Source organism: Eubalaena glacialis, chromosome 3 (genome assembly GCF_028564815.1).
Source record: "Eubalaena glacialis isolate mEubGla1 chromosome 3, mEubGla1.1.hap2.+ XY, whole genome shotgun sequence".
Lineage (NCBI taxonomy): Eukaryota > Metazoa > Chordata > Mammalia > Artiodactyla > Balaenidae > Eubalaena > Eubalaena glacialis.
In genome coordinates this window covers 16210150-16233515 of record NC_083718.1, presented here as the reverse complement: position 1 = coordinate 16233515, position 23366 = coordinate 16210150, and the positions used below count along the sequence as shown (strand labels likewise).

The window sequence follows — 23366 nt, the reverse complement described above, 5'->3', positions numbered from 1 at the left end:
ATCATCTCCTTATCTACCTGTTCCTTCTCGTTTCCTTTTTTTCCTTCTCTGTCGGGTCCAAAGAAGCAGAGACAATAGTCATGTAAGCAATAATTCTAGGTTCTTCACCTTCATTTCAAAACCTGGCTTAGATTTGTTTATAACAAACAGTGATCCAATTGATTTCATCATCTTCAGGGAAGATCTTGCCTAAAACTCTTCAAGCACAGGATAAACTGTCCGTAGAAAAAAAAAGTAAATAAAAGCCCTCCCGAAAAGGCTAGCATTTGATTTTCTTTAGTAACCTACCTTTTGAATCGTGGCTTGGAGTGGAGTTCCCCTCTCCATTTCTGTTGTTCTCTGCTTTATATGCAGAGAGGTCCATACCAAGATTAAAAAAAAAAAAAAGAATAGAATGTGCTCAGGATACAAGGTTGGTTTATAATAGAACAAAAAAGATCAGAGAAATGTAGTCATGAAAGGGAGAAAATGCTATAAGCCATTCTTAAAATTCTGAACTCATTTATTTATTCACCAAAATAAACTCCAGGTACCATATTAGTGACTAGGGACTCAACAGTGAACAAGACTCAGCTTCTCCTAAAGGGGATAATATTCTGCTGTAGTGTGGTGAGTGACATGATAGGGCTATATGAAGGCACCCAACCCAGAACTTGGAAGGCTGAGGTTACACCCCTGGGAAGAAATGACAGTTATGCTGAGCCAAGAAGGATGATTTAATAGTAAAGAGGAAACATGGTGGAAGGCAGCAATGCAGACCTGGTTGATGGAAGCATCGCAGGAACCACATGGCTAGGGTCTATGGTTTCTGTGATGTGAACACAGAGAAGGAGTCCATGGCGGTGAAATCATCAAGGCCTTATTGGCTGTGCTAGGAGTACGGACCTCGATATGAAGCAACGGGGAGCCACTGAAGGGTTTTAACAGGGCAGTGGTGATCTGGAATGTTCACAGAGAAGGCGTGGAGTAAAAATCTCAGACAAGGACACGGGAAGGTTGCAGTATTCAAGGGGAGTGATGGTGGTCACCTTCCCTAAGAGGGTGATGATGATGGTAGACATAAGTGATGGATTCATGGTGGATGAAGAGCAGAGATGGACAAGCCATGATGATATATTGGAGACAAGAGATGAAGGAGGAACAGGGGGTGAAGAATGGCATTCAGTCTCTTGGGTTCTGAGGAAAGGTAGTACTTCTGAAGAGTCATCTCAGTTGTCTTTGATCTTTAAGTGCAGGCTTGTGTTCCTAAAAGCTTCCAGATTGACATCCCTGGAGACTAACGTCATGTTATGTTTCATCACAGTGAACAGGCAGGCTGGCTTCCGAAGGTGCTCTCATCCGTTTGCAGAAACCCTGCACAGCAAGAGCGGGACCCCAGGCGGTGTAGGCTCATTCTTTAGTTGTTGAACAGTTTGGATGGAATTGAGTGTTGGCAGATCAGTGGTTGCAATATGTTTCTTACTGTTCCTTATGGATGAGTTTGGTCAAAATAGTTGTACCAGTATGTGTGTGTGTTGATGTGTGTATGTGTGCACACTTGTGTTTATATGTGTGCATCCACGGTGTGCATGTGAGTGTGTCTCTGTGTGTGTCTCTGTACAGATGCTTCTCTTCCGGTTCCCCCATCACTGGGAGGATCTCACTTAACGCCTTGAGATGATGGTGGTCCCTGTGCTGTGGAGAACTAGGAACTGGGAACCGGAGGGGAGCCACTGATCCATTTCCACAAAAGAAAGCCAAACTGTTGTCAGTTTACAATGATTTTTGTTCACTGCCGAAAGTCTGGACTAAATTTGAACTGGTGACTTCGAAGTAGGTGACTCCATAGCCCAGTACCCGTCCCCTGAGATGTGTCATCCACTTTAAAGATACATTTAAATAGCCTACTATGGGAAATGTAGTCAGCAAGCTCAGAGATATGCTTCCATTTCAGAACTCTCAGAAATGCACTTACAGATTTAAGAAAAAAAAATCTTTGCAAGAAGTAAAATGCACATGAAAGAGATGATTCATTTTATTAGAGCAATTAAAACATTGGCTCCTGTTTGCATCCATCATCCTCCTGAAATAAAAATATATTGGAGAAAAAGCTATATTTACCTGGAGATGAAATTTAAAAGATAAGGACCATAAAAGTCCATTTTTCTGAAAGAAGTAACTGAAAATCTGCAGTAGGTTATAATTCAGGCAGAACCTCATCATTATGGACCAGGAGCCTGGGTGAGATCATTGTGGAACTGGAGCCAGAGTGAGCACAGTCTCTACCCAATATTTTTTGAGGCACAAATGTAGCCAGGAGTGAGTCATTCAACAGAGTACCTCAGAGGTGCAGGGTCGTGGATATAAATGGGCAAGACTTCGGTACCGGAAAATCCGTCACCTTAACCTTGGATGTGCCGTCATCATCTCCCGGTGAGTTCACAGAAATCAACTTCCCCGATTCCGGTTCATGCCTTAGGCCAGGTCCGCGCTGCAGTGATGCTTCGGGTGACTCAGAGAGGACTCATAAATCTGACGATCTCTGCTCCCAGACTCCAAGTGATATAACCTTTCCTTCTTGGGTTGCAAATACGTTATATAAAAATAACATGGGAAATGGTTACTCTGTGTCGACTTTGCTCATTGCCTTCCTCTGAGAATGTGCCAGGGAGGAGAGAACTGGGAGACTTTGGTCCTATCAAGGAAAGGTAGGAGAAGCAGGGGGAGGGGGAGGGAGGGACGGCTTTCCCTCACCATGTTTGTTTATCCAACATGTGTCAGTATGGGGCGCCAAGAAAAGTGTGGGACTTAGGGAAATATAGTTGCAGTCTCTTGGGTCTAAACATAACTAATTTGCAGAGTTGTCTTAAAGGGTGAATGAAATCATTCATACATTCATTCATAAATCAACTGTTCATTGAGTCTCTACTAAACTGCTAAAGAACCAAGAGTGAATAGTATGAAGTCACTGCTCTCCTGGAACTCACATTCTAGTGGGTAGAGCTAGAGTTAAGAAACAATTGAACAAATAAATATTTACAATATCAGCAGGTGGGTGATAAAGCAAGGTAAGGAGTGAGAGGGACCAAAGAGTGGTGCTACTTTATTATTTTTTTTTAATTTATTTCTTTGAAGTATAATTGATTTACAATGTTGTGTTAGTTTCTGGTATACAGCAAAGTGATTCAGTTATACATATATACATATATATTCTTTTTCATATTCTTTTCCATTACAGTTTATTAAAAGATATTGAATATAGTTCCCTGTGCTGTACAGTAGAACTTTGTTATCTATTTTATATATAGTAGTTTGTATCTGCTAATCCCAAACTCCTAATTTATCCCTCTCCCCCTTTTCCCCTTTGATAACCATAAGTTTTTTTTCTATGTCTGTGAGTCTGTTTCTGTTTTGTAAATAAGTTCATTTGTGCCATATTTTAGATTCCACATATAAGAGATAGCATATGGCATTTGTCTTTCTCTCTCAACTTACTTCACTTAGTATGATAATCTCTAGGTCCATCCATGTTGCTGCAGATGGCATTATTTCATTTTTTTTTTATGGCTGAGTAATATTCCATTGTATATATGTACCACATCTTCTTTATCCATTCATCTGTTGATGGCCATTTAGGTTGCTTCCATGTCTTGGATATTGTGAATAGTGCTGCTATGAACATTGGGGTGCATGTATCTTTTCCAATTAGAGTTTTCTCCAGATAAATGCCCAGGAGTGGGATTGCTGGATCATATGGTAATTCTATTTTTGGTTTTCTAAGGAACTTCCATACTGTTCTCCATAGTGGCTGCACCAATTTACATTCAAGTGGTGCTACTTTAGACGTGGTGATTAGGGGAAGCCTCTGAGGAAGGAGGTGCCATGATGCAGTGACCTGCTGGGTCAAAGAGTATAGGGGAGCATCTAGCACAGTACTTGGCAGGTGGTTAGTGCTTAATCAGTGGTCACTATCGTTATAATTCCTATCATCATTATCCTCAATAACAATGGTGCCTGCATGCCCTTTTGCAATTTGGGGAGCCTGTAAAGTCTTATAGGAAGCTTGGTTTAGAGCGCACGTATAATGGAATTCTCTATCTGTATATATCAAGATGTTTTATTTTCAGTTACAATTAACTTTGGAGATAGCTAATAATGTTTAAAGGAAAATCAACAAAAGCTGATTGTTCTGTGTGGTTAAATATCTTGCCATTTTTCCCCTTCAGTACCGTTAAACCTTTCTTGCTCACCTACTTGTGTCGGTCACTGTGCTAGGCACTGGGGAAACAAAAACGTAAAACTGAGTCTTTGCCTTCAGGAAGCTTAGAATCTTAATATTTTCCCTAAAAATTCAGGACTCATGCACTCTTTGTTTGACTCGAACCTGCAGGAGAGTTGATATGCTGACAAGCCTCTGTAGAGTTTAGAAAAAACAAGTTGCATTTGAGTGTTAACTTTGATGTTTGTTTAGTTCTATAAAATATGTAAGAGGCTTTTCCATTAGCGAGTAAGACTTTCAAAAAGCTTTCAGAATCTCATGTCACAAGTCGTCGTTAAGTATTGCTAAAGGGGAGTCACAAAGACTGACAGCTTGGAAACTTAAGCACAGTATGTGGTTTAGGATGTGTGGCCAAAGTGAAGCCCCCATTCCCATCTTAATTGAGGTCATGCAGGGCCAGCTGATTCATTTGGTCTGAAAAGTCCAGACTGCATGGGAATCTACAATCCACTTGGCAACACTCTATTATCCTTTGGCCTTTATAAGCAGCATATCACACCCTGTCTGGGGAAAGTTAGGGATGAAAATCTCAGCTTAGGTATATTTCAGTGATGGAATGAAGTAGGATTTGGGAAAAGTGATTTACACCCGAGAGACACATATGTGGTACACTAAGTGGCACACATAAAACACACCTGGAGATTGCTTTCCAGAGTCTATTTTTGTTGTGAGTCTATAAGTTTACTTTGGGACCAGACATGGCACCTACTCAGAGAGGCCTGTACTGACTCTGTTACTGAACCAAACTTGAGTCCACCCTCCTGCACGCAGTAAAGCCAATCTACTGACACCAGGTTGTAGTGAAGGAAAGTGCAGTATTTCTTACAGGGTGCCAAGCAAGGAGTCAGGTAGCTAGTGCTTAAAAGGCCCGAACTCCCCGATGGCTTTCAGGGAAAGGTTTTTGAAGACAGGGTGAGGGAGGGGCTTTCAGGGTGTGTGATCAGCTCATGGACATTCTTTTAACTGGTTGGTGGTGAAGTAAGTGGGAGTCAACATCATCAACCTTCTGGTTCCATCCGGTCTGGGGTCTCCATGCTTGTGGGCAACATACAGTTAACTTCTTCCACCTGGTGGTGGTTTCAGTATCTGCAAAACCGCTCCAAGGATATGGCTCAGAATATTATCTATAGGTCTTCAGGAGGAACTAAAGGACTTTGTTTAATGGATAAACTATTATTATTTTGTCTTGCTTGACTGTTTTCCTCTGCTTCTGCATTTTCTCATTTTTCTGCTTAAATTTATTCTTTGGAACTTGGGGAAAGCCTGGGAGGCTAAAATTCTTCTACAGACAAGGGGCAGGCAGAGGACATGGCAGGGGGTCTGTCCTGGGAAGGCCCCATAGGGTCCTGCTCGGTTACAGCTTTTAACCACTGCTCTTCACACTCTACCTCCTTTCTCTGCTTTTTGCTCTTTAGGGGAACATTTTGTTCTATTCACCTACCCTACCCTATCCTATCCTACCCAGTCCTCTTCTGTAGTTCCCTATTAGGTATGCATTTGCATATTCTTTGGCTGTCTCTCCCATTAGATGTGTAAGCCTTGTGAGGGCAGGAACTTCTTGTTCACATTTGTATACCCAGTGCTTGGTGCAGAGTAGACTCCCTATGACTATTTGCTGAATTCATGAGTTGTAGCAATGATGGCTGATGACAGCAACAGTAACAACAATAAAACCCTTAAGGTTCAGGAGAGCAGCCAAAACTCTGTGAAATCAGAGCAAGTTTTCTAACATTTGTTTAGATGGCAGAGAACTTGATGCTCTGTGTAGGACCACGTGATGTAGTGATGCATGAAATTAACTATCTTTCTAAACTTTATCGTACGAAAGCGGTACTATGGCCAAATGTTAAAGGAACTATAGGGACGAGGCTAGTAAGTTGTATTTGTATTGATTGTTTTAAAATATGTATACTTTTATTAAATTTTTTTATTTTTTGCAATTTGGATAAGGGGTGTTATTATTCAGCTTTAACAATAAGACTCATTGATGCAGATTGCAAAACATCCATGTTCTGGGGTGTGGGGTACACACTGATTCAACATACCTGCTGTTCTAGAAACATTGTCTTTGCCTTTCACGCTATCCTTCAGGTTATATGCTTCACTGACACCATGGACAAAATCTGGATGGTCTGACCTAAGAGTAGACCCATGTTGGAAAAATCTCCAGTGACATTCCTTTGTGAGTTCAGATAATTTTAAGAGAATTGTTGGATATAAGAAATTTTCTTAATGTTACTGTAGATTATTTACGTCGCTTGTTAATCATCCAACTACTCCAATTACTCTTTCAACTAAGAGTCATTATGAAGGGCTCAGGATAGGTCCTCTCCCCCTGAACTTCACCCCTGCACACACCATTCATCTAGGTTAAAGCCAAACCACCTTTCTCGGAAAGTAAATTTCAGGAAACTGTTCGAACATCTCAGTCATAACTGATACAGAAGAACTTTCTTCTCACCAACTCTTTCCAGTGGAGAATGTCTTGTAAACATCTACTACTGAAGCACAGGTAGAAACCCATGAAAGTCAAGACATCCTGCCTGGAAGCAGAAACTGCAGGAACACCTTTTACTTCTGAATATGAAGGAAAGTGTGAGCCATCACTGAGTTATTGGGTATAAATGAATAATGACTGGGAATGGGACACTGCATGAAGGAAATCTGTTGCTGGATTTAAACACACACTCGTCTATACACGTTATCAAAGATTTGAGTTGAGTTTTTTGATTGGTGGTATCTTTGAAACCACAGTTTTACCTATTGCGTAAAGATTTTAACTGGAGAAAGGGTGATACATTACATAAATCTATAAATCTCTCTTTGTGAATAAAAAGATACTCATATCTGATGTTTAGTTTCATCTCATTGACAGAAATTACCCACTCCTCCATTTTCAGACAAGTAATTAAATATAAACAATAGACACTCAGGTGGGCAAGAAGGACCCCATTTGCAACTTCTGCCTTTCACGTCTCATGGCAGAAGTGTGATTGTTGCCCTTCCAGTTAAAGGGCTATGACTGAGGGGCTACCGTTTACTCTTAGCTTTCACGCTAGCAGAAGAGAAAACTTGAAGCACTGCAAAAATGCATAGAAGGCTTTTTCTTGTTCTGTATACACGTTTATCTTCTCATTCATTTTTGTCTGAGTTAAGTATGCATAATAGACATTTCCCTTGAGCATGTGGTAAATTACTAGGGATAAACAGGAGGGCTGTCCAGAAGCGTCTGATCCCGCTCTCTGAAAGGCACAGGTCAGCTGGGAAGATTCCAAGAGTAGCCAAGTGTAGAGACCAGAATCTGAGCCAGGGAAAGGTACAAACACGAGGTTACCAAACCCAAAGAGTTACCCAAGAAAAGGAGCCAGGTATGAACTGAATAGTCAAGCCATCGAATCAGAACCCACTGGATCTGAGGGGTGAGGGTCTCAAACAAAAGGGCGGCAACTAAGAATGAGGCCAGAACCAAGTGCTAGCCAGACGGGGAAGCTGAGCCCCGTAAAGCAGGCAGGAGGTGGGAGACAGTGGGCTTGTTGCCTAGTTCCTGTGTCCACGGGCACAGGCATAGCCTGAGCCTTGAAAATTACAGTGAGGAAAGCAAAGGGCAGGTATGAGGGATCGTGGGCAGAAGTCGGGGTGAGATTAAAAAATAGTCTTTCACAGATAGTCCAAAAAGTCTTTACAGTTTTCATGGAATACCTAAATCCTATTGGTAAGTCATTTTCCCCCCTGAGTTTCTTATTCAAACAGAGATACTGATAGACACATATAGCCCTGGAGTTGATTATAATAGGTAATGCAGTAGTAATTATGCCACTCTGGGTGTGTCTTTACTTTCTTCCAAATGTGTTTTCATTCTAGAGGCTTAACTATCTCAGAGCCTTAGTTTGAATTCCAACTGAAACAGACCCCAAGACAAAGATTCAAGGGCAAGTAATTTATTGGGGACGCAATCTCAGTAGAAAAGTGAGGAAGTAAGACAGAGAAGGGAAGGCAGCCAATAAAGATTTTCATTATCAAGGAAGTTATAACTAGAACTCAGTCCTGCTGGGAAACTGGGAGGCCTCAGAGTGATCCCTCTGATAGGTGATGGAAGTGGAATATTTGTACACCAATTCTCCTGTCACTCATTGGTCAGGGCTGCCATAGGATGTTGATCCCCTGGTACATCACCACTGCCATGCAGGCAAGCAGGCAAAAACCATCATGGCAGCCAGAGAATGCCTCTTGGCAAAAAAAAAAAAAAAAAAACTACAGGCGATGGCAGTTAAGCCAGCCTGTACGGAATTGGTAAGGGAAGGGGTATGGGCAAGGTGGCCTCTGCTATACCCAGGGAGTGCTTTGGCTAACTGTCCTGGTCTTAAGCTCATATAGCAAAAATATGGTAGATAGGAAATGAGTATCCTCATCAAACTCTTGACCTGGACTCGCCTGCTGGGTCTAGATGGAAAGCTTAGAAGAAACCTTCGAGATTCCTTCACATGCTTTTCTCCCCTGAAATTAGATTTTCCCCTTAAAGAGGAAATAGGATTATAACGGAATCACATATTTTATTAAAGCACACACTCACTCAGAAGTTCCAAACCTTTAGCACTGGAAAGATACTTCCAAGCAGGAAGGGGAAGCTGGACCAGACAGCTTGGACTTCAGTCATCAAGGGAGCAACTTTGCCTTTGAAATGTTTGGAGAAATTTAAACCACCTTCTCCTTCTCCAGCCTGAGTCTGAGGGTGAAGTTTCCAGCATATTCCTCTGAGTCTTACCAGGCTCTTCCAGGGTGTGGAGGTTCTTTGAGGGAGGTACATCTGTTAGGTCATGAATCTCTTTACCAGGGGTCCTTTCCTGTGGTGGGTGGGAAAAACCAGAAGGTGATTTAGAAAGCTGCCCAAAAGGACTTCTTGCCCTACCCCATCAGCCTCTGGTACTAATAAATACATTTTAAAGTTCAGAATTGTCCCCAGATCTTTCTAAGTGATCTTTTAGAGATTTGGTTTTGTGAAAGTAGCCATGGGATCTGGAGCTGTCATAAAAGGCTTCCACCCTGGCAAACTCCACCATGATTCTGAAATTCGACTCTCGCTTTTGCCCGTGAGGAAGCCGTTGTAATAATAAGGAATAATCGTTACAGACACTGGTGTTTTGTATGAAATTTTTCTTGAGTTTATTATTTAATAAAGAACATTCAGAGATAGGCAAGTAAAAAACGTCATTTATGTCACAGATGAAAAAGCCACATATATGTATTAATGGAATTCATTCACTGGTTTATGGACCCAAACTTCTCTTGGGACTCTACAAATCCACATGCATATAGACCCCTCTCCATCTGACAGGAATGCAGATTAGTCACCAAATATTATGTGTGACTAGCCCAGGATTATTCAGAATTCTCTAGTGGGCTCACTAAGGGACTTTGGTCTTTGGTAGCGTAGAGCTTAGAAACATTTTGAAGGGAGACAGCTCAGAGGTTTGCGGCAATGTTGGTTGGTTGTGCTTTTGCTGAACAGACGATTTTAGAGACACCTGGGCCATCCTCTCTGCACAAAGAATCTTTGTAAACGTTTCCTCTAGTCAGCACTTTCCCATTATAGGAATGGATAAAATGATCAGGTGTCCTCCCCCAAACAGATGTTTATTTCTGCCAAAACAGTGTAAGGAGCATCCATCTTGAAGATGTTAGAGGAACAAATACTTGCAGCTGAAAGGTGTACTCAGCTTGTTAAGACTTGGCCAGATAAACCTTTTATGTTTAGGGAGTTATTTTGCAGGAAGCTAGTGCCTGGAGAGTGTGTGCGGGTCATTCCCTACGTAGTGTGGATGCAGCTTGGGGATGAGAAGGTCTTAAAGGGATGGTAAGGATTTATTTTGAGCTCCCAGTTTTTCAAAAGAAAGAATATACAGAAGAGGATATTCCTGCCAGAGGTTCAGAGAAACCTGGACATAGCGGTAGTTTCTTTTGTTTCAGGAAACAAAGCAGGAGATTTGCCGGAGCCCTACACACGGGAAGCTCTAAATGTAGTCAGGCTCTTTGGTTATTTATAGCCCATGGGCTCCGCCCACCCTCCCTCCTATTATCTCCCAGCCCCCTCCCCCCAACCATGTCACTATATTTAGATCTGAAGCGTCATCTTCAGACTCTGTGTGACCACAGCAAGGTTGTGCCTCTGAGAAGCGTGGCAGGATATGTTTTTTGTTTTTGTTTTTTGTTTTTTTGCCTAGTGGAGGAGATAACCATTTGGGATATTTTCACCTTCTGGAGGATAAGGCTTGGCTCTGTGTAAGAAACCCAACTAGCAGGCAGGATCTCTTCAACATTATTTTATAGAAGGAAGTATTTTTGTCACAATCTGGTATTTGTTGCAAAAAGCACTGCTGTCGTATATTACCAACTTTTTTGGAGTTGGTAATTCTTTTAAATTCTTTAAAAAAATGGATGTCTATCCACTAGAGAGGCATTATTTTATTCATATTTGGGTAAAATAAAAATTTTAGTTAACAACAACAAAATTTTTCATCCAGAAAGATCTATGATACCTGAGAAAGGAGATATTTGAAGATATATCAGGAAATTACCAACAACAACAACAAAAAACAATACCACTGGGTTTGATACTAATTTTAATAATAGCTAAATAAGTGCTAAGTGTATTTCATGTGTTACTTTATTTTATCACCAGGTTACATACCAGGTGTGTAGTAGCATTCCCATTTTACAGATAAGGAAGCTGAGGTTTAGAGAATTAAACAACCTATGTAAGGTCCCTGAGCTGGTCAGGTTTCAGACTCAAGTGGCCTGACTCCTGGGCCAGTGCTTGTAACTATTTTCCTAATGCCCTTAAAAGCAATTCTCTGATGGCTCATGTTATTTTTTGTGTCTGAAGGTAGAATTGATGATGATTGTGACCTAGGCATCTGCAGGTTACTGGAAAGGCCAGTGCATGTGATGTCACCCATTATAAAAACAGAGTCCTTATTGCTCATTAAACTCCAGGTCTTGATTCAGAAATATCAGCAGAGCCTCTTTGTCTGTTGCTTATGGTGGAATAGAGTTCTCTCCTACATTCTCTTGCTACTGAAAGCCCATCATATGGCTGAAAAGAATAAGTTTGCAAGCCACAGATCGGTTTTAAGTAAGGTGTTCTTCTGCTATCTACGATTTTATTCCATTAGGATAATTTCCTTTCTTTCCCTTTTCTCCTGAAAGCACTTTATAAAACCACAGCTCTGCAGAAACTGCCCTTGTCACCCTTCAGTTGCATCCCTGCCCATGAGTACAGCATCGGGATGAGCCGAAACTCTCTGTATGGCCGGAGTGGGGAAGGATACACTCCAGGTATGGCAGGGGGAGTGGGGGAGGGCTTTGTTTATGGGGGATAAAACAAAGCAAACAGTGGGAGATAAGTTCTCAGGTCTTCTGTTGAGACCAGCATACCGTTGCCCACCTAGGACAAATAACTTTAGCCTTGTCCCTTTTCAGAGCTGAAAAAATACTCTTTTCTTAGAAAATACCCAACTGACACCTGCGTGTTTTCTCTCCAGCGAAAGGCGATACTGTGGGGTTTGTATTAAAGAATTTAACATTTCACTGTCTTCTTCTTCTTCTTCAAGTGGTACTGGGTGTAGCTAAGCTGTTGCAGACTTGCTGTCAAGGTTGCATGTTTAAAAAAAAAACACCCGTTTTCTTAAAACCGGGGCAAAATCCTGGCATTTTTAGGGACAGGTTTTCTCTGAAGGAGGGAGGAGAAAAATATGGAGAATAATGAATTCATCAAGCTGAAAATGCACGAGGCAGTGAAGCGCTCAGGCTTCAATACACGCGAAATGGAAAGAGAGCTCCCATTACTGTTGAGATGCACAGACACAGCCCCGCTAATCGCTTGGTCATGCTTGGGAGACACTAAGTCGTCACAGGCCGTGACATGGTGAGAACAGGGTGCCAGGGGTTTGTTGTAAGAAAAAATTGTTGATTTAACATCCATAACCAGCAGCATTGCCTTCCCCGACCCTCATCCTCAGATGACAAGCCTTAGTGGGAAAAATGCTTGTGTGTCTGTATGTTTAACTCTTTAGGTTCAAGCCAATTGGAAATCACATGGGAGGTAAAAGATTGTGGAGTAAGTGACTACTTGAACTAAGAGATTAATTTCTGTTTATTTCCACAATTTGTTGTGTCTCATATATGTAGGTGTGTAGTATTCAATGTAAAATCATAATAGTTAACATTTATTGAAGAGTTGATTTCGTGCCAGGTACTGTTTTGAGTTATTTACCTGTCGTGAGGCTGTCCTCACGACAGCTCTATGAAATAGGGTACCAGAATTGTCTCTACTTTATAGAAGATAAGTAGCCTGCCCAAGGTCACATAGCTAATGAGTAGTGGAGCCAAATTTGGAACTAAGATTGTCTCATACCGAAGCCTCTACTGTTGACCACTGTGCCTTGTATTCGATTATGTCCTTTGAGAAATCCAATGAAACCAGAGGACAAATTAGTCAAAGGGACATAGTGTACTTTTTCATTCTTTCAACATACATTTTACCGAATATTGTGCTTATGGTAGAGTAGAAAGACAGACACACCTGTAACTCCAACGTAATGCCGTTCCCGCTGTAATGGAAAGGTGCGTCGGGGCCAGGGTTGGCATGGAGGAAAAGTCAGCTCATCTTCGGGGATTGCTTTCCTGGGCGTGGCTATATAACCAGTGACTAGCATGTTATCTGGCTAGATCTTACTAGGTACTCAGTACATAGCATAGTCAGGAAAGGAAGAAAATACATAACATTTGAGCTGAGACTTTATGGATTGAGAATAGTTTTCCTATGGACAAGGTGAGAAAAGGCATTACAGAACGAGAGAAGAACAGGTGTAAAGACAGGAGAGCACCGGGGCTGTTTTGGAAACTTTACTGGTTCTATCAAGCTGGAGTACAAAATGGAAGATGGCTGAGTGGAGGCAAGAGAGGGAGCCAAGACTGTTCACTTAACAGGCAGACTTGTCATTGACATTGTGTACCATGCAATGGGCTGTGGGTGTACCTGGAGGAGTGAGGGATACCACTGAAGCCATATGAGACTCTGGAGGAGTGGGCCAGTTGAGGTTAGGGAAGCAGTGCCTCGGATGATGGATTGAAGGGTTGGGGGAGTGGTCAAGACTGGAGTCTGTTGGAATAGTCTTGGATAAGGTTATGTGGGTGTGAATTGGCGTGGTGCCTGCAGAGTTGGAGTGGTGGGATGTGCTTAAGCACTCTTCAAAGAGACTGGTCATTCATTAGATATGGGGAAAGAGGAGATGGGAGGAACTGAAGGTTGATTTCTGGTTTGAAAAAGAAATTAGTAAGCCATTAATTTTTTTATTGAAGTATAGTTGATTTACAATATTGTGTTAGTTTCAGATGTACAGCAAAGTAATTCAGTTATACATACATATTTTTTTCAGATTCTTTTTCATTGTAGGTTCTTACAAGATATTGAATATAGTTCCCTGTGCTATATGGTAAATTGCTGTTTATTTTATAATATATACAGTGATGTGTATCTGCTAATCCCAAACTCCTAATTTATCTCTCCCCTCCTTCCTCTTTGGTAACCATAAGTTTCCTTTCTATGTCTGTGAGTCTGTTTCTGTTTTGTAAATAAGTTCATTTGTATTATTTTTAGACTCTACACATAAGGGATATCATATAATATTTGCCTTTCTGTGTCTGACTTACTTCACTTAGTATGATAATCTCTAGGTCCATCCATGTTGCTGCAAATGACATTATTTCATTCTTTTTTATGGCCGAGTAGTACTCCATTGTGTGTGTGTGTGTGTGTGTGTGTGTGTGTGTGTGTGTGTGTATATATATATGCCACATCTTCTGTATCCATTCATCTGTTGATGAACACTTAGGTTGCTTCCATGTCTTGGCTATTGTAAATAGTGCTGCTATGAACATTGGGGTGCATGTATCTTTTCCAATTAGAGTTTTCTCCAGATAAATGCCCAGGAGTGGGATTGCTGGATCATATGGTAGTTCTATTTTTAGTTTTTTAAGGAACTTCCATACTGTTCTCCATAGTGGCTGCACCAATTTACATGCAAGTGGTGCTACTTTAGACGTGGTGATTAGGGGAAGCCTCTGAGGAAGGAGGTGCCATGATGCAGTGACCTGCTGGGTAAAGCAAAGAGGATAGGGAAGCATCTAGCACAGTGCTTGGCAGGTGGTTAGTGCTTAATCAGTGGTCACTATCATTATAACTCCTATCATCATTATCCTCAATAACAATGGGGCCTTGTGTGCCCTTTCGAAATTTGGGGAGCCTGTAAAGTCTTATAGGAAGCTTGGCTTAGAGCACACTTATAATGGAATTCTCTATCTGTATATATCAAGATGTTTTATTTTCAGTTGCAATTTAACTTTGGAGATAGCTAATAATGTTTAAAGGAAAATCAACAAAAGCTGATTGTTCTGTATGGTTAAATATCTTGCCATTTTTTCCCCTTCAGTACCGTTAAACCTTTCTTGCTCACCTACTTGTGTCGGTCACTGCGCTAGGCACTGGGGAAACAAAGACGTAAAACTGAGTCTTTGCCTTCAGGAAGCTTAGAATCTTAATATTTTCCCTAAAAAGTCATTAATTTTATGAGTGTTATAAACAATGGAACAGATTTGGGTTAAAAATTGTGCATTTAATTTGGTCAGGTTTGCGCTTCCTTTGGGACATGTATCTGGACGTATCTGTAAGGCAGTTGAACACACACGACTCAAAGTTAGGCAACAGGGCTGTGTTTGAACAAGAGCCATCAGCAGACATGGAGATCATAGCTAGTGAATTTTACTAAGCAAGGTTATCGTTCCATGCATGGTGGAGTAACACAGAGGGCAAGCATTAGTATTACACCAACAGGCAAGACAGAATAAGGTTTAGTAGCCGATAGGCGGGGTTATTAAAAGGACTTCATGAAAGAAGAGATTTGGGGCTAGAAAGTTAGACTTTAACTGGGTGGAAAGAAAAGAAGGGGAAATAATAGTTTTGTATGGAAAAGTCCTCAGGTTTAGCAAAGTGATGTTTTAGAAGCTTCCCTTGGGAGATACCCATTTCAAATACTGGATTGTTTGGTTCTGGAGGGTGCTTTAGGAATTACTTTAAAAAGAAGTAGGGCCTCAGTGAAACATGTGCATGTGTATTAAATCACTATTAAACCTTTCTCTGAAATTGGACAGCTGACTATGTGTAATGTGTTGGTAACAGTTTTCCTCTAAAATAAAATTTCAATTTTCCTCCCAATTATGAAACATTTATTATAGTTCTTATTATGGGGCCAGTCATAGTTCTGAGTACTTTACACCTATTACCCATTTAGTTTTCACAACACTCCTATGAGGTAGGGACTCTTATTGTCTCCATTTTCCAGATGAGGAAACAGAGGCACAGAGTTTGAGTGATTTGCCAAGTGGCTGCTAAGTGGCTGGTTCTGGACTTTGAATCTGGAAGTTCTGGCTCCACTACTGTATACTATATTGTCTCTCTGATATCATGACCAGAAGACCCAAGAATCTAAGAATCTGGCTGTGACCGAGCTTTCCATCTCTTGAGAACCCCAAGTGATACTTATGCCTGGCAAATCACAGGCTAGTGGGACTAAGTAATACTGTATTGGGATGTATGTATGGTGCCAGATCCCAAAGCAGAACTCTGGGAAGTCCAGAGGAGAGGCTGATTGTCCATAAGGCCAGTCCTGAATCACACATTTACCACCTTCAAGGAAAGGCCCGTGCGGGACGTCCCCACCATGATCTGAGGAGCTGGGGCCGGAGGAGATGGTGCCAGAGAAAGGGGAGTGCTAGAGGGGCTTTTCTGTTGTCAAAATTAAGCCAGTCTAAACTACATCTTGAGTATACCTGGCTAGCTCCCAGGAGAAAAGGAAGGAGGGAAGGGGGAGGGGAAGGGAGAGAGAGCAGGGAAGTGACTTCTCTTCTCTAAGGTGGGCTGGCTCTTCAGACCTAACCAGTAAAGGAAAAGAGGCTCCAGCCCTTGTGTACTTGGTCACTGTGGCCTTTACCCACCCTGAGTGTTTCACCTCTTTAAGCACATAGCCTAATCAACCCCAGAAAAAGAGGGAGGAGAGAAGAAGACAATAAAGGAAAAAGACTTTGGACTTCTTCAAGGAGCCCAAATGGCCCACAGGTCTCACTTCATCACTGGCTACACCGAAAAAAATTCCTTTTCAATACAAGGTACCTGTACATTAGGGAAGCAGCTTGGGGTTCATGCACCAGGATGGCTCTTTCTGCCCTGTCATCAAGGAGATTGGCAGTTAGTAGCCTTGCACACAGCATTGGGGAACTGAGCCCAACGTGGGGCTGGCCACGGGGTCCGAACTGTGGGTAAAGATTAAAAGATGGATATTGGATGTGCCTTTGCAGAGCTGAGCCCACGATGTCCCGGAGATCTTTCTTGATCCTGGTAAAATTAGGGTAGCACATATGAATGGATGCCATTTTATTCCCTGTGTGAGAAGAGTTGGAAGATGTGGGTTTGAATACCAAGTTTAACTCTTAACTGGCTGGCAACTAGCACACTTGTTCTGTGAAGGCCAGATGGTAAAAGTTTTCTGTTTCTATTCAACTCTGCCATTGTAGTGCAAAAGCGGCCTTAGGTAAGTATGTAAATGAATGAGCTTGGCCGAGTCCCAGCAGAACTTCACTTTAAAAAGCAGGTGGGGGATGGGAGGATGGAAGATGGGAGAGGCAGATTTGGGCCGACTTCATAGTCTTGCCATCCCTTGTTTTAGGCAAATGACTTGACTTCCCTAGTGTCTCAGTCCCCTCATTCCTCCAGTTGGTTGATTAGTCTCACCCAGCAAGTCAGGAGGTTGCAAATACCTGGCATAATAAATAGTTCATAAAAGAAGGAAGGCTGGATGCAGAGGTGCCTGCCAGCTGTGGGACCTTGGCCTCGTACTTACTCTCAGCTTTTGAGGACTTTTTCAGCTCTCACATTCTATGTAGAAGAGTTTGAAAAAGTGCTTTGCAAATATAAAGTAAAATCAAAGCTATAAGTGTCGCTAAAAATTTCTTTAAAAAACTAGTCCACTTCGGACTTCCCTGGTGATCCAGCAGTTCTATGCTTCCATTGCAGGAGACATGGGTTCGATCCCTGGTCAGGGACGTAAGATTCCACATGCCTCTCAGTGCGGCCAAAAAATTAAAAACAAAACCAAAACCAAACAAACAAAAAAACTAGTCCACCTCATTCCTTAGGTTAAAAAGCATAATCCTCACTGGAAAATTAGTTTGTGTACTCTTTAATTTGTAAGAATTTTTCCTCCTAATATCATTAGGTTGCATTAGAACTTGACTCCTATGAGCTTGACAGATAAGATCCAGTTCCCTAGCAGGAGGCAGAGGAAATGCGCCAGTCTGGAAGATGGCAAAGAAAGTGTCTCCTAAAAAACATTTAAGCCAATAATGCATACTTGCTTCAATAGTATTCCTAGAATTTCTCTAAACAGTACAAGAAACAGATGTAAAAGAAAAAGAGATGACATTCCATTGCCTTTAACCCTTTTATGAGTATAAATGTAAAATGTACTGAACGTAGAGTAGGACAGATAATGATTCCATCTTCACTCTAGATACTATATCCTCTGGGGTCCACCGTGATTAATCTAATAGAGAGAGGGGGTAGCTCCATATTCACTTATTTCCCCCCTAGTGCACTTGATTTAAGGCAGGATACAGAATGGGACGTGCCTACACACTCTCCTTCCTTATGAAAGTCATAAGAGTAATAAGGAAGAAAGACAGATTCATGTGAGTCCAATCCATCGTTTAAGCACAAAACAAAACACAAAGCTCATTATTGAAGAGTAATAAAAGTGAGTCTATGTGGCAGTTAGGTTCCTACAAATAAAAATTGCCACCAACGCTGCCGTTGCCTGTCTTTGTGAAATGAAGAGATGAATGCTACCTTTGTTCAATGAGCCCATAATTAAGAGGTGTTTAACACTGAAGGCTATTGCTTTAAAAAGATATTGCTGTGTAAATGTCAGACCAGTGGAGACGCTGGGTTATGAAGGTTACAACAGCCAAAGGTAAGCTTAATGAAACAGCCAATGGCACTGACATGGTTTAGCGATTCAGCCAATAGCTTAAGCATTTACAGCCTCGTGGAGTAGCATCCTAGTTTCTTTCCAACTTCTTTTTATTTTAAGCTGGGAGTGTTGGAGTGGATGAGGGAGGAGAGTAATATGTGTGTGGTATACACACACACACGTACATGCCTTTTTAGGAGCATTTGCTCCTTGGATGTACTGAGGGATACTTATATAGCTTAAAGTGAGTATTAATTTATAGTTATTAAAGTGATTTTTATTTTGCATATTTGTACATCTTCAGTACCTAACAATTTCTTCATACTTTTTTGTATTAGCACTAGCAATTTTGTTGGATACACTTTTCCAAGTAACTTGGATTGGATGTTTCTATTAGTTGGTGTTAGATAAATTGCAAGACATGCTCTGAAGTAGATTTCATCCCTGCGAGAACTGCAGAGCCAACGAACTTCCAAAAGATGGTTGGCTCTCTCATGGAGAGCAGTCCTTTTTGCAATATTTGTTGTAGGCTAAGATGATTTGATGTTGAGCTTTTGGGGTAGGAGGTTAAGGTGATCTGTCCCAGGAATCTGCTCCTTGAAATGGAATATGTAAAGAATCTTACAGGGGATGGCATACAGTAGATGCTCAACAAATGTGCTTTCATATTGAGATATCCTCGTTATTCCATCGGTTGCCTGTTTTGAATCTCTTAGGTTAAGGATGGCTCTTTGTAGTCAAAGAGACTAGATCCCAGACCTCTGTGTCTCTGGTATCTCCCCTCAAGGCTTAAGCATGGAGCAGCAGGTTACAGAAAGGTTGAGTACTGAAGTGAGTAGTTTCAGAATTCTGTGTGTGCCTTTTTAATGAGCAATGTGCATTTCCACCGTGTTTGAGAATCATTGATTTCTCTGACTCAGTAGAGACCAGAGCCAGAATAAAGGAAGGCCCCCTCCAAGATCCTCCACCGAATTGCAGGACAAGCACATCACTATAGGAGAATTTATGGCTTCCATCACCTGAGCTCAACCCTTGCTCCAGGCTTTCTGTGCTTTCTGGTTTGCTTCCTTTGGGATCTTGCCTTTACCAAAAATTAAACAGAAGTTGCCTTTTTTGTCTCCCCCTTTCCAAATCTGCCCTTGATCTGACCATACTGTTGTATTAAAAAGGTGGTAAAAGGGTATGGAAAGAAGAATGTAGAACAATGATTATTCCTTGGGTGATAAAGTAATCCGGTCTCATTTCTGAGTCCCCACTCAATGTTTGTTTTTATTAAATATGTCTGTAAGGGCAACTGTTCTGAGTATATTACCCAAGATTCCAAGACGATAATTAACTAGCTTTGCTGCAGAATCGGTAGGAGGAACAAAAATATACATCTGCTGACTAAGAATGACACAAATTTGTTAACTAAAACAGATAGTCTTGATAGTTTTAGCAAATATCATATGGTGTTTAAATCCTATCTGCACTTCTTATCTTCTTGGGAAAAAAAAAAACTATAAATTACTTTTTAAAGTATGTTGGTAGCCTGCTGAGAAAATTCTGGAAAAAAAAAAGGAAGGGTAACCCAGAAACTGCCTTCCCTGTCCTAGGAGGGGAGAGAAAAGAGAAAGAGAATGATGGGGGCTGGGGAGGGAAAGAGACCTGTGTACCTCGTCCAGGGAAAGTAATTGAAAATGCTAATTCTGTGCCCACAGACTACAACTTTGAAGGACAGGTCCTTGTCATTGGACTCCTCGAGAAACAGCAGAGCAGAAATAAAAATAGATCATTGACCAAAAATATCCCTTTCCAACTGAGAAGTTTTAAAGTGCTGCTGCCTATTTTTCTGTTTAAAAAATTATAAACCAGCTCTTTTATTCTTTACCATGATTTGGAGAGTAATGTATATGTGGTTTAGGAATAGAACTATTATGAATCTCAGTTTACAGAATGTTGAAATATTTTTACGGCTGTTCTTTTTCTCTTTGGAAAAAGGAATTATCGGCAAGGATCAAGTTCAGGTTATTGTCAAATCAGGAATTTCAGAGGCTCAAGTCAATTAGCAATTTTTGGAAAGATGAACATAGATGGAAGTTACTTTTTTCTTTAAATAAACAGAAATGTTAATGATAATGATTGCAATTACAGTAATAATTCCTTTGCACTTTAAGCTCAAGAGTCATGCTGGGGTTTATAACCAGTGGGGTGGGAACAGTCACGGCAACAGAGTTTTGGAAAGTGCACTGATCATATAGTGCGTTAAAAACTAGCCATATGTTGACTGGTTCTTTCATAGGCCTACTGGCTCATGAGAAACAAGGATGTTGTTAGGAACTTATGGTTACCAAAGGCGAAAGGGATAAATTAGGAGTTTGGGATTAGCAGATACAAACTTCTATATATAAACTAGATAAACAACAAAGCCCTACTGTGTAACACTGGGAACTATATTCAGTATCCTGTAATAAACCATAATGGAAAAGAACATGAAAAAGAATATATATGTATGTATGTATAACTGAATCACTTTGCTGTACAGCAGAAACTAACACAACATTGTAAATCAGCTATACTTCAGTAAAAAAAAGAATGTTGTTAGAAGGCAGAGCTGGATTTGGAATCCGTTCCTTCTTTTTTTCTTTCTTTTCTTTTATTCTTTAACATATATTTATTGATCCAGCACTGTTCTGGGTAAAGAACAGGGAATGTGAGAGACAGAGCCTCTGCTGGCATAGAGCTTACATTCTAGTAAGAAAGAGAACAACTAAGGAAAGATAGCAGACAGTATGTGCAATGGAAAAGAATAGAGTGAGGGGAGGAGGGTTGGGATTTGAATTTACATAGGGTGGTCAGGGAAGACTCCATTGAGGTGACGTTTGCAAAAAGACCTGAAGCCACTGAGGGAGTGGTTATGTGGATGGCTGGGAGGGGTGATTTCAGGTGGTGGGAAGAGCAGATGCAAACATTCTGAGGAAGGGTGGTGCCTGGCGTGTTCCAGCAAAGCAAGAACAGCGATGGGACTGAAGTGAAGGGAACTGAGGGGAGAACAGTGAGAGAGGGTGTCAAGGGAGACGTGGGGGCGGGGCTCCGTGGTCATTTAGGTCACTGTCATGGCTATGGCTTGTACTCTGAATGAGATGAAGCCAATTACAGGATTTTGAGGAGGGGAATGACATGATCTGACATTTATAAAGGATCCTTCCAGCAGCTGTTTAGAGAAACGAGGGCAGAGACCGAGAAACTCACTAGGAGGCCACTGTTACAATGCAGGGAGAGAGGTGACAGTGGCTAGGACCCTTGAGGTCCACATGGAGGTGGTGGGGGAAGTGGTTGGGGGGTCTCTGGATATACTTTGAAGGTAGTGCCGACAGGACGTGGTGATGGTTTAGATGTGAGGTCGGAGAGAAAGAAAACCTTTGAATTGCAGACTCTCATTCCACAACCATCAAAACCTTAAACAATTTCTCACTCTGATATCAACTATAACAACCAAAACGTATATGTGCATTGGACTGTATTTTAAAAACTAAAATGCTTTTATTTATATTATCAGTAGATATTCATGCAGTAGGTATTCATTCATCTTTCGGACTAACAGAGGCCCTGTGATTTAAATACTCTGTCCAGGTTTATATAGTCTGGCAATGGCAGAGCAGACCCTTAAACTCATCTCCTGCAGAATTGCTCTCATAAAGATCATCTTCCTTATTAAGTGCTGGGACCGTAGCTTATGGGGTTCCAGCATTTCAGTTATCCAGAGGGTCCTTTGAGGAGTTGAGTCAGTGCAAAATATCTCAAATACTGTTGTTAGGAGTTATTATAGTATTGAAAATATATAATCTTTTGTGTATGAAGAGAGAGGTGCTGATCTACAGAGAAGAACATTTGGCCATGCACTTAGCATTCTCTTTTTTCTGGTAACTAGCGATTAATTTACCCAGTTTTGGCCACTTCACTCTTATCCACTGACTCTTGTGTAACCAACCCATCGGCCATTATTTGCGGCTTAGAGATGCCTTCTGAATTACTGGAATAGAGCAAGACTAATTAACCTAACCAACAATTAAAAATATGACTTCAACCCCTGATAGGTTGCTGACCAGCTGACTAACCAGTCAGAGTTACAATCTTTTACGGATGTGGACAACTGGCATTGTTTTAGCATATCAAGTGCTTTGGCACTTGCAAAAGTCAGCTGGCCACATTTATTGGTCTGATGGATGGATCCAAGGCTGAAGAGCAAGTTGGATGATCTATTAATATAAAATAATATAAATAGAAGAAAAGCCCTACCAATTGAGTTCATCAGAGGTAATAATATCTAAATACCTTAACCTCAAATCGTTAGTCTGGAATATCTCAATCAATATGGATTCTCTCAAAAATCAGTTTGCTGCTACAAATATGATTGTTTAATAATTCACAAGTTATGGGCCTTCAGACTAGAAAATGTGAGCGTAGCTGAAGGAAAAGAGGTAATCTCCACCGCAGATAAGATTTCAATTAAAAGAAGAGAAAGTCTACAAAATATAGTTTAAAAATTTTAGTTGAGACATGACGATCTTTTATGCGTGTGTGTTTTGAGCTGGGTGTCCTACTGGGGAGATACCAATTTAGTTCAGTTTCATTGTTCACTTTCAGATCAGAGCTATTTAGCTCTTTTCCTGAAGATCATAAATATTTTATTAAAATAAACCATAGCAGATTTCTGTTTTACTTACTAGATTAAAAACGATAATTTTAAGTGGCTAATGACTGATGTCAAATCATACAGACATTCTTCTCTGCAGTACTAGAGAGGAAGGACATATGAATCTTATAAGGCATTTTGGTAATTGTTTCAAGCCTTTTCTGTTTTATATCAGAGAAGGTGATATCGTTTTGTAAATTTTGCCTTTGGAGTCGTCCTTGCCCATAGTCATCAGTTTGCATCGCGTGAATTCCCAGTCCTTGTAATTCTTCCTAGCATGTTACTTTCAGGATAAATCTGTTCTCTGAAAAGATGTTTTGAAACCTAGCTTCATGAGAGCTCTCCCCTCTCCTTC

At 41.0% G+C, this 23366-nt stretch overlaps 1 protein-coding gene across 9 annotated transcripts in view; it reads left to right on the top strand.

The window, feature by feature from the left end:
- ESRRG (estrogen related receptor gamma) overlaps nt 1-23366 on the top strand; it is a 627966-nt gene that overhangs the window by 136218 nt on the left and 468382 nt on the right. For 3 of the 9 annotated variants that reach the window (XM_061187295.1, XM_061187294.1, XM_061187299.1), the window contains one exon: nt 11462-11590. The exons of the other annotated variants lie outside the window; for them this stretch is intronic. The gene's annotated coding sequence lies outside the window, so the exon portion shown is untranslated. The remainder of the gene's footprint in view (nt 1-11461; nt 11591-23366) is intronic. 9 annotated transcript variants of the gene reach the window in all.